Source organism: Chaetodon auriga, chromosome 10 (genome assembly GCF_051107435.1).
Source record: "Chaetodon auriga isolate fChaAug3 chromosome 10, fChaAug3.hap1, whole genome shotgun sequence".
NCBI lineage: Eukaryota > Metazoa > Chordata > Actinopteri > Chaetodontiformes > Chaetodontidae > Chaetodon > Chaetodon auriga.
This window is the reverse complement of record NC_135083.1, coordinates 12,317,176-12,328,262: the sequence shown is the minus strand read 5'-3', so window position 1 is coordinate 12,328,262 and position 11,087 is coordinate 12,317,176.

The following is an 11,087-nucleotide window of genomic DNA, read 5'->3' as shown; positions in this document are numbered from 1 at the left end:
AGTGAGAGGGATGAGGCTGTAATCTAACAAACGCTGGGAGTGACGACAATCGCATTTTTACACTCTTAAGAGGATTCAGTGCAGTCCTGACAACACTATCTCTAACACCACAACAGAGTGGATTATGCAAGTCTCTTTTATATGATAGCATAGAGAGCACATGCTCAAAATGGTTAAAGTAAGCTTACTGAGTGTGACAAAGGATGGAAAAAGTAAATCCTTTACCTTTAATTTTTGAACAATAGTTGCTGAGGTATTCTAGTCTCAGCTGAACAACATTGCTATTCATTTAGCCAAGGCCCTTGTAAACAAATCAAATAATAAAATTAGGATTTGAGGTTACTGTAAAGAGGCTGTCAGTTATGCATGGTGGCTCTTTGAGGCCACACGGCAGCAGGATGTCATCAAGCGAATGAGGGCTTTACCTATTTTAATCTCTGCATGCTTCAGAGGTGCCACGCTGGCTGGTTGACTTTTTGCCTCAGACAACAAAAGAAAATTGAATTAAGTTCGAATTGGTGTAACATGGATTTGATTTGTTAAAGAGGACGGCATAGCTCAATGCTAGCTCGCTGCCAGAACACTTTCAGTTTACCGTAACAGCCTCTTGAACACTGTCTACACTTTCATGTTAAATTTAGTTTATCATCACAACATGCCTCAAGATGGGACATGACCAGAGCCTTTCTCTCATTGATTTGCTTTCCTCCCCAGCTGCCCTTCGTATGTGGACAGTATTTATATGTTTACTGTTTATCCCAGACTTTCATTACAAAATACAAGCAAGAACATTAAAAGAATATTGCACATGCATATCCCAATGTCTGACGCAACATATACCGAACTTGCATCAATCTGCCCACACCCATGCTTATGGCATCAGATGAGAGCGTAGTACAAATGGGGCGTAATGGAAAACTTGGGTGTTTGAGTGAACACATCTGTCTATTTACGCCCACATTTCACTTTATGTTCTGTACCAAATTTACCTGCATGACTCATTCACAATCGCTCCTCCGCTGTTTTGTTTACAACAGCATGCATTCAAAGTGTCACATGCAAATCTATATGCTCGATTTCATCGAGGGTGCAAGCTATGAAAGAGGCATTCAGAGCGCAGCTAGCAGTGTAAGATGAATCAAACTCAAGATGATGATCCGAATGACTCATTCTCGCATTAGTCAGTGATTTTTACCACAAACTGACGACTGAGATTTATTTCACCTAATTGGTGTTTGCAGTTTCAATCACATGCGTGCTGATATTTGCCATTATACTCTGCAGGAGGTTTTGTATCAACATGAGTGAACCTCTGCTTGGACAACATAGGTGCTTTTCAAGTTCTGCTCCAGTGGATGCCCTGAGAGTAAATGAGCAACATGAGCTACGACACCTCTGAGACAGTTGTTTTCCTGTCTGCTGGAGCAGAGATGGGAGGAAAGTTTTTTCTGTTAAAGCTATTGGAAGGGAAGACACAGCAATGAACCTTTTGTGTGTCTCTTACTCCTCAAGTCTTTGAAACTCTTTGTAGCCTTAATTCCTTCCTCCATCCCTGTCCTTGAACTCCTCTTTGTCTCCATTCTGCTCCCCTACAACCTCTTTCTATCACATGCTCCTTTATTTGCTTAATTCCCAAGACATCTCATTGCCCATCTGTAGCCCACCCTCAATTACATGTTGCCTCTCCCCATCCCTTGATATCAGTGATTCCTTCCTCTCCATCCCTCCGTCTACATCTCTCTCCTTTGCCAGACAGGCATTCTTGCCTCTGGCCCTCCCCCTCGCACATCTCTGCTGTGGGATCTTAGATTCTCACCAGGAAGGGGGAGTTATAACCACGACCATGCCAAAAGATTAACCACTTGTCATGAGAAGATTGTTGGATGTCAAGGTCATAAAAACAAGTGGTCTGGAAAACATGTTAATCATTGTGTTCATCCTGCCTTCAAGGCCTGGAGGACTGGCCTCCCACATCTGCTGGTCCAGTGCAGGGAGAGGGTGGGTTGACTGGGGATGGGCCAGGTTGTGGGGAGGGGAAAAAAAGGGGGAGCAGACCTTTCAAAACCACAGCCACAAAGCTCTGGTTGTGGCTTTGCCTCATTGCCAAAAGAACCTCATGCCTGGAGTTCTGCTGGGGTCCAAGACAGCAGCCGAGAGTTCATTATAAGGACATTAAACAGCGTCACATGACTGAAATTCATTGTCTGTAAGGACCTTTCAAACGTTTGAAGTGTAGAATAAAAGAGTGAGAGCAGGTGTGTCTTATACACAAATGTCTGCAAAGTTCAATTCTGTTGAATTTTGCCCTGAACCGTGCTGACCTTTGTGGGCGTAGCCATTCCCTGTTGACCACTGCCTGAACTGAAGATGGACAAAAAACGAATTACTTGTCTTTCTGAATTTCCAGAACTGTACAGCAACAAATTGGCCTCATACCAAGACCAGACCAAAAAAGAGCATCGGAAAAGAGAGCAATCTACCACGAACAACATTGGTGTAGTAGCTGAGGTGGTACCATTTAGTATGGCGGAGAGTTTCAGAGTAGTAAATACTGCAGTAAAACAATGTAAAGCACAGCACAACAGCCTTGTTTTTTTATTGTAATGTGAATAGACCTTTTTTTTTACGAAGACACGATAACTCTCAGTTTGTGATATAAATCCAATTTACTCCAAGTTTTTTGTATTTGCATTGCTGGTGGGAAGAGCTCACTCATGTTGCCATAGTGCAGGGGTGGGGAACCTTTTTCGTATAAGCCCCATTTCAATTTGTATAACTCCTTCAAGGGCCATGCTAAATGACATGATGGCTGGACCTGCTTCTCTTTGACGAGGCATCTGATGTCAGATGGTTGTGATGATGATGATGATGATGATGATGAAGCTACTCACAGCTGGTTTTCCAGGTTTGGGTCAGTCAATCTTGAGTGCAGCCAAGTAAGAGTCAGTTTGAAAAGACCTGCTCATGGCAGCAGATATGCAAACTTCAGTGCACGTCTCCTCAGAATGGAAACTCCTCAGGACATACATACAGTTTATAGAAGAGGAACGGAGGGAGGTTGCTGGACCGAGCTTTCAGCTTGACTTTGCTTTGCAGCTCAATGAGTTCATGCTGTAGGTTGTCAGGCACATCAGCTGGTTCCACATTTTAAACAGCGTTGTTCCTTTTGTTTAGTTTTCATGTCCTGAAACCTCTCACCAAAGGCCTGAAAGAGTTTTCACACTCAGCAGCACATTCAGATGTCATAGCAGGCTTTTCTTACATACAGAGGAGGAAGATGCACAGTTTCCAGTTGCACTTGCAACAGCTTTAATTTCACTTTAGATGATTTCACAAGCTGGTTGAAGATTGTGGTTCAGCTCTGAGAGGTACTCGGTAATGTCCACCATCAATGCCAAATCACACAGACACTTGCTATCCCTGACTTTCCACGACAGGTTTTCCTTCATATCCATCAATTCTTCAAGACAATCTGTCACTTTTGAACAGTTTTACTTTGTCTGATGCTAGCAGCTCCACAGCAGCAACAAGGCTCTCCTTGAAAAATTCTCCTTCTGAAAGAGGTTTCAGCTTCTTAGCTGTGAGCTGGCTCACCATAAACCTGTCTCTGTCAGACTGTGGTCTTCTGAAAGCTGCTTGTTAAGCACCCAAACTCCACTGAAAAACGTTAACTTTATCCAAGCACATTTGTCCTTGCAGTTCATCTAGTTTAGCATGTTTGCAGCTGTAACGACGTTCAAGATCTTTTTCATTGCTGCAAAGGCATCCCCAGAAACCAACTACTGGCTTGCCTTCTGATGATCGTTTGTCGATTTCTCTTGGAAAGCACCACATCATATCGTCAATGACACATAACTGATATGTGCATGTTGCCTTCACCCTGACCGTGACCCAGACAGACAGAGTGTTAGTATACCGTTTTCTTTTAGTGCAGAAAAGAAGTAATACAATAAATAAATAAATAGTATTTCTGAGTTGCTTTGTGGGCCGGATCAAACTGTCTCAGAGGCCACATGTGGCCCCACCCTGCCATAGTATTTTATACATACATGCATTCATACATACATATACTTTAGCCCACCTGGTCATGACCATCTTCAGAAAAATTTGTATTACATAACACAAAAAAAGTAGGATTTTTTTTCTGGGAAAGACCTACAAACTGTTATTATTATTAACAAACAAAACACAAAAAAAAACAATGATTTTTCTTGGTGTACAAAGAACTGCACTGTCTCAGGATAACATTTGCTACTCATCCCTTTCTTCCAAATGTAATTACTGATAAATTTCACTCTCAGCCAAAACCTTGTTTATTTTGGAAACCTTTTACAAACACCACAAGGATTCAATTTTCTATTGTGATGAATCATTGTCTGACTTACTGTAGGACAATGTGCGACAAGAGGGAAAGGCTGAGGTTGCGCTGCAGTCATGTCTCTGCCTTGTTTCAGGTTTGGAGCAAATATTGTGGCAGGAGTTGACTTTACCACATGAAGCATTATGCATAGCTGATAAAACAGCTGATAAAAAGCTGATAAAAAGATCTCCTTCATGCCAGAGAGATACAGTAATATGCCAAATTTGTGGTTCCTGGAACTGTGTTTCATTAACTTGGACAGGAATGAGCGCCTTGTCAGTGTTGAGGTGCCTTTGAGCCTAGCTACATCAAAGAGATAGGAAGCCATTAACAGTAACATTTGCATGTCGTTGCACCTATTGTCTGACAGGTACATGGATAAATTTAATGGGTATGTGTTTACATTCAGCTAAACTGCTCTGACACGCCTTTTCTCTCTTGACTCAGCGCATTGATATCTACTTTTCTTTGGCAATTTGCATTGCTGAAAAAGTGAAAGTGGAGCCATATGCAGACACAAGTCTCGCTGTTTTTATTATTCCAGCTCCAAGATAAATTCCTTCCATTGGGAAGTGAAATCCTATTGTCTGTGTTTTGGCATGTTTTTAGAGAAATCACTTAACAGCTTCTGAAGCAGTAGCCAATGGCTGTATTTGTAGCCCACTACACGAACACAGAGAAAACAACAAACAAATGCACATACATGGTCTAGGTTTGAGATGCCAAGCTGGAAAAGAGATGGAGAGATCAGAACTGCAGTGAGATGGTCTATGGTTATGATCAGAGAATTGAGGAAGGAAATGAGACGAACCGCCCTTGCTCTGGCACACATGCACTTGCCCAGTGTTGACATGAAATGTTATTGCTGTTAGACCCAGAAATCGCCATGTCTCCAGATTCAAGGAGCAGAAAATGGAGAACCTCGAAAAATGAGAGACAGATCGACAGACAGACAGAGAGAAAGAGAAGCAGAGAAAGTCACGAAACAGCAGGATGAAGACACTGGCTCGCTGCCAAAGTCTGTTCCTTTCAGTTTCCACACCTTGGCTCCCTGCTTCCCTGATATTCTCAAGATACCCTGAACCAATACGAAATAATTTATTTTACCGCAGCTGATGAAAAGGAACACATGTGTAAAATGGTGGTATATATATTAAATCCTAAAGGCGCCAACCATGTATATAAAGGTACGCATCCAAATCAAAACAAGAATAATCAAATACAGGCTTCTTGATACCCTGCTCTCACAGCATGGCTCCATTTACGGTTTCATTGCAGGTAAATTTGTTTGAAATGGTTGCTCATAAAACCTGGGGCCAGACATTTATTTCAGAGGTCTTGTTGGCAGCGTGTTAGTGAGCTAGTGAGCTGGGAGACGTTCAGTGGATGAGTGAAGTGCCCGCTAGTATCAGCCAGCTGAGGTGAATAAAAGGTCGGTTTTTTGAGAGCTACTTGTTTTTAGAGAAATACATGTGAAAGTTGGAAATGCGTTTACCTGCATGTTACGCCAGGCATATTTTATTGCTGCACCCAGTAAACCCGTCAAGTTCCTACAAGCTGATGTCAAGAACTGCACAGACAGTATGTTCTTTTATCCATCTTGTAGCGGTTGGTCAGTACCAGCTTGCACAGTAAATGTTGCTTTGTTCTGCATATCTTGCATCATTTGTCATCGCGCACTGAGGAGTCAAGTGCTTTACCAGGTTGTGTGTGGCTGGCAGTTTGACACTGCCTGCCTCTCTCTTCCTGTGTCCTGAGGCCACTGCTGCAGAGTTTACTGTTTGAAGTATCGCTGATGCACAACAGCTCTCTTGGTTCTCAGGACAAATGTCTTTTAAACATGAAGACGAGGGAAAAGGCCGGGACAAAAGCTCATCTTCTTCCTTGCCTCTTGCTTCTGACATTCTAATTGTCTCATGGCTAAAGGGTGAAAGCCTGGAATTTAAACTACGGATTGAGAAACAAAGAACAGAGTGCCAATAACTCTTACATGTAAGTACAATAGTATCTTCCATGTTACTGATATAGATATTATGTATAGTCTTTACCATCCTCACAAACTCAGTGACGTGAGTGATGTTGGACTTACAGGAAACAAGGATGATCAGGCTTTGTTGGTTCAGTGTTCACAATTTGACTGTCATGCATTTGCACGTGATTTTAAAATTGTCTACATAGAGAAACCACAGCAATTTGAAGGGCAGTTGCATGGAAATGTTCATTTACTCATATTTCTGAGCAACCATGAGCAGTGAATTTCAAACTGGTTCTGGTTGAGTTTATATTAAATCCCATCTTCATACACTTCATTGATGATCTCTGTCTCTGCAAATGGACCAGGGCACTTTGTAACATCAAATTAAGCAGAATTATAAACAATGCACTATTGCAATTATTTTTTTGACTTTATGCTTTTTCAGGTTTTTATTTTGTAGTGTATTGACTTGTGCTGTGTATCCTTTATCTAAGCGTTTTAAAGTGTTTCAAAGAATAGCCAGCGCACTGACAGCCTCTCAAGAAAGTTTGGAGAGTGTAACTTTATTGTGCTTTTCACAGACGCTGCATGACATCATTTTGCGTGACAAAAACTTGATTCATGGCAGTATCTTGGCTTTTGTATTAGTTTCACATGGCAGCTTGTCTAAACTGTGACAAGCAGATTGTCTTCCCATAGATGATAAGCTTCGACTGCAGTTGTGAATGAAAAACTGGACAAGAAGAGGAGGCGCTGCAGTTGAGAAGTGTAAAGTTAACTGTAAAGTGAAAAGACATCTGATGCACATTCTGGTGCCAACCACCTGAAGAGGCTTAACTGAAGAGTTTCATTCTCCAGAAGAAAGAATTGTTTGAGTTTTTGTATCATTCAAACATTAATCGACAAGCATTCAATACCATTTTTTAGTAGAGTAGAGTAAGTAAACATGTCTTCAAACATTTGGGTGCGTGTAAAAGTGAAAAGAGAGCAAGTTGACCTGGCAGTCATCCCTCTTGATAATTATTTCCAGTGGATGACAGCAGGAGGAACTGCACTTCACTGAACTGATGAGAGGCACAGAAAAACTGTTTGCCTTTCTCTGTCTTTCTCTGCATCACCCTCCCTCTCTGCCTCTGCAGCTGTCAGTCTCTCTTTCTCACCCCCTCATAATCCGATGCTGTTGTCATCACAGCGAGAGTGAGGTGTGTGTTTGTTTGGGAGAACTGTTGACATGACGCTCCTGCACATCTTTTAACAAGGACCTGTATCTAATGACTAATGTATCACACAGATAGGAAGAAACCTCTGCTGAATGTAAACTAACCTCGGATTGATGGCAGGCAACACTCTCCTGAGCTGCTCGTGTTTTGGCTCACCTGCCGTGCTGTCATTGTGTCACAGTCAACACACTGTACTGTAACCACATGCAGTAATTTGGCAGCCTGTGGGTACCAGAGTCTGATCAATGGAGCATCTTGTGGACTGGCAGACTGAATTAAAATGTGTTACTGGCTAACACTGCATAATCAGTACCAGTAAATGTGTGGCTGGGCTCCACTGCCTTGGGCTAAGTAATTACTCTCTGTCTGAAGTGTTTTACTCTCCTGCTGCCTCATGATTGGCTTTCTAAGTCACAGCCTAGCAGCTGCATGACTTATGTCTTCTTTCCACATATTTTCATCAAACTTTTGCGATCTCATTTTACCAGGTAGTGCCATGTGGTGACGTGGCCGTTTCAAAAGTGATGGATGACTCAACCGAAATGGTCTTGATTTACAGTTTGGCGAATCTGGGGAACTGGCCTCTTGTGAGAAAGGGAATCTCTTTAGAGCCGGGGCCGTTGCAGTAAGCCACAGGCTGTTTTCATAAACATCCTCCTTGGTGCAAACTGTACGAGGCATGAATCATGAAAGGATATCGAACAACTGCTTTGTTTATACCAGTGTGTATTAATACAGTATGTTGAGTGTCTGGAAATATGAACCATACTGTGTCTGTCACTTCTTTGGTATTTGCTTAGACAGTTTTGGAATACCTTCGCCATTATTTGGCTGGCACATGTGAGTAGGGCTGTCTCCTACTAGCTCTCTTGTTATCCCATGTGTGTTTGTGTATTCTGATTTTTCTGGCTGGCTACGAAAGAGGAAAGAAGCTCACCGCCCTGTGCACGTCAAAGTGCAGCGAGCCCCACAAAGCTCTCTGAGACTTCCTGTTTTATCAGTACCATATGGATCACCTTTCCCCCACAGTTTGATATAGGATGTATGTTAGTATGTAAAATCCTTTGGAGCATTTCATCTCACGTTTTCTATTGCAGGCCTGGTCGACACCCTATAAAAGTGGCTGAAATATCCAACTTTCCAGTGTATCTAGTACACAATCTCTGTTGGAACATGTGCTCTTTCTGCGAAACCAAAACACAAACAAACAGCTTTCACATCCAACGCCTAGTCACCGGAATACAGGAAAACCACAGCGGTATCTCGCAATCTTGCATGGCGGTGCATGTCCATGTCTTTGCTAGTTTGCATACAGTATTTGTGTGAGAAGGCTGGACGGATCGCCACACAGATTCTGATCCAGTGCTGAAGTAATCCTTTAAGTCAGAGGTGCTCTATAAACCGCTCTGACCCCTGCACTCCTGCACTGCAGTGTTTACGCTGGCTCCACTGGCATTAAACACAAGCCACACATTTTTAACGTTAGGATCCTCCCGGCTCACCCTGGGCCATGTAAATAGTGTGCTACCCGTCAGACGGGATCAATCAACTCGCTGCCTGTTTGGACCAGCTCCATATGTGTGTGATTGTCAAGGTGTGTGTGTTTGATTGTGTTTATTGAAGTCAAAATATGTCAGTTTTAAAGCAGTTTTTTGAAAGTCTCGAGCAATAGCTCACTCCACTGTTTTGCAGGATACAATCCCAAATTGACCCCTTATCAGTGGTTGAAGAAGCATTCAGATCTTTTATTTAAGTAAAAGCAACAATACTACAATGTTAAAGTACTTCATTACATGTTAAAGTCCTACATTTAAAGATTTTACTTAAAATAAATGCATACCTATAAAAGGTAAAAGACTCATTATGTTGAATAGTACTTGATTATTATTACTATCAACAATTGTTTGAGATATACTTTTCTTCATGTGCTCTTAGGTAATTTAATCTACAGTAACCGCACACGTGTGTCACAATAGGATATTTGTCTGTCTTAAAAATCTTAAACCGTAATCATATATAAATGTAGTGGAGCAAGAAGGTAGCAAACAACAAATAAATAAACAAAATAGCATTAAATGGAAATATTCAAGTAAGATATGAGTTACACTATTAAATACAGTATATGTTAACTCTCCACAACTGCCTTGCAGACAAGCAACTATAGAAAATGTGGTCCAAAGAACATAAATCTCAAGATTCTCAGCTTGTGGGAAAATACCTGAAAAATGATTTAAGGTGCTAAACTTGTCTCATGCATCTGAGTTGCTATTTCTAATGGGAACAGGGCCAGTGAGAGTTTGATATTTCTCAGCTGCTTGAAGTCCTCTTTGAATTCTGGTCTGTGCAGGCAATGCAGGCAACACTGACCTCTTCTGGTTATCAGGTGCTACACTGAGGATTTCAGTGCAAGTCACTTATCTAGAAGACCGGAGTTCCACAGAATATAAAATAAAAACTAGATGATGTTTCATCTTTGCAAACATGAATCACTAATCACTTCTACGCTCCGCCTCTCACAACAAGGTTGTAAAATCAAACACGTTCAGCTAAACATTTACAACACTACTAAACTTTCCGGCACGTACCAGTAAGATGTGTTGTACAGAACATTGCAGATAAGTCAAAAACACTGACACGCCAGTTTCAACTCACCTCAGTGACCTTCTGAGTGTTTGCGTGGGGGGGGGGGGGGTGTATCCATACACATCGCAGCATCCACGTATGCAGACTATTCATAAAAACAACGTTACATGCATTCCTACGTGCACATGTGTGACGTGTGTTTCTAAGAAAGGCACTGTTGTGTGCGTACACATGTTCACGTCCCCCTTTTCATGATGCATGTTAAAGTGCTTTATATTCAATATGTAACATCTAATGAGGTGTGAAATGCCGCACATTCCAACATATGGCAAGTCTAAGCACCAAGAGTTAAACATGGTGAGTGTGTGTGTGTACTTTGCATGAGATAAGGTCTGATAATGGTAAATTGTGTATGTCTGTAAGAGCAGCGGTGGTGGTCAGGGGGTGAGATGAGAGTTTTGCAGCGCTCTAAAATGCATTTCTTCTGCACTGCCAAACATCTTTATCGCGCTGTCTTGCACTTCTTGTACTGTTTTATCTTTTGTTGAAAGTGAACAGTTTCAAGAAGAAAACAGAAAATTTCCAATGTGCTATCTCATGGATAGAAATAAGTTTCATGTGTTTTCTTTTGTTTCTCTTACTGGAATCTTTGAAACTGGTGTACAATCACATGATGAACCTGAAATCATGTTGGTTTATATATAAGGTTAAGTTTGTTGGCTTCATATTTTTGATGCAAGATCAATTCCTTGCTGTATTTATTGATGTTTGATATACAGCACTGTCTTGTAATCCCATGCGTGAAGTATGTCCTGCCCATGAGTTAAAGATTAGTCGTGATAAATGGATTTTAAAGTCAGACATGTTCATTACATCTCGAGTATATTTGAGACAGTAAATGGATTTAGTAAAATACAGATTGCACAACATGGGATAAACTTTCTATGAG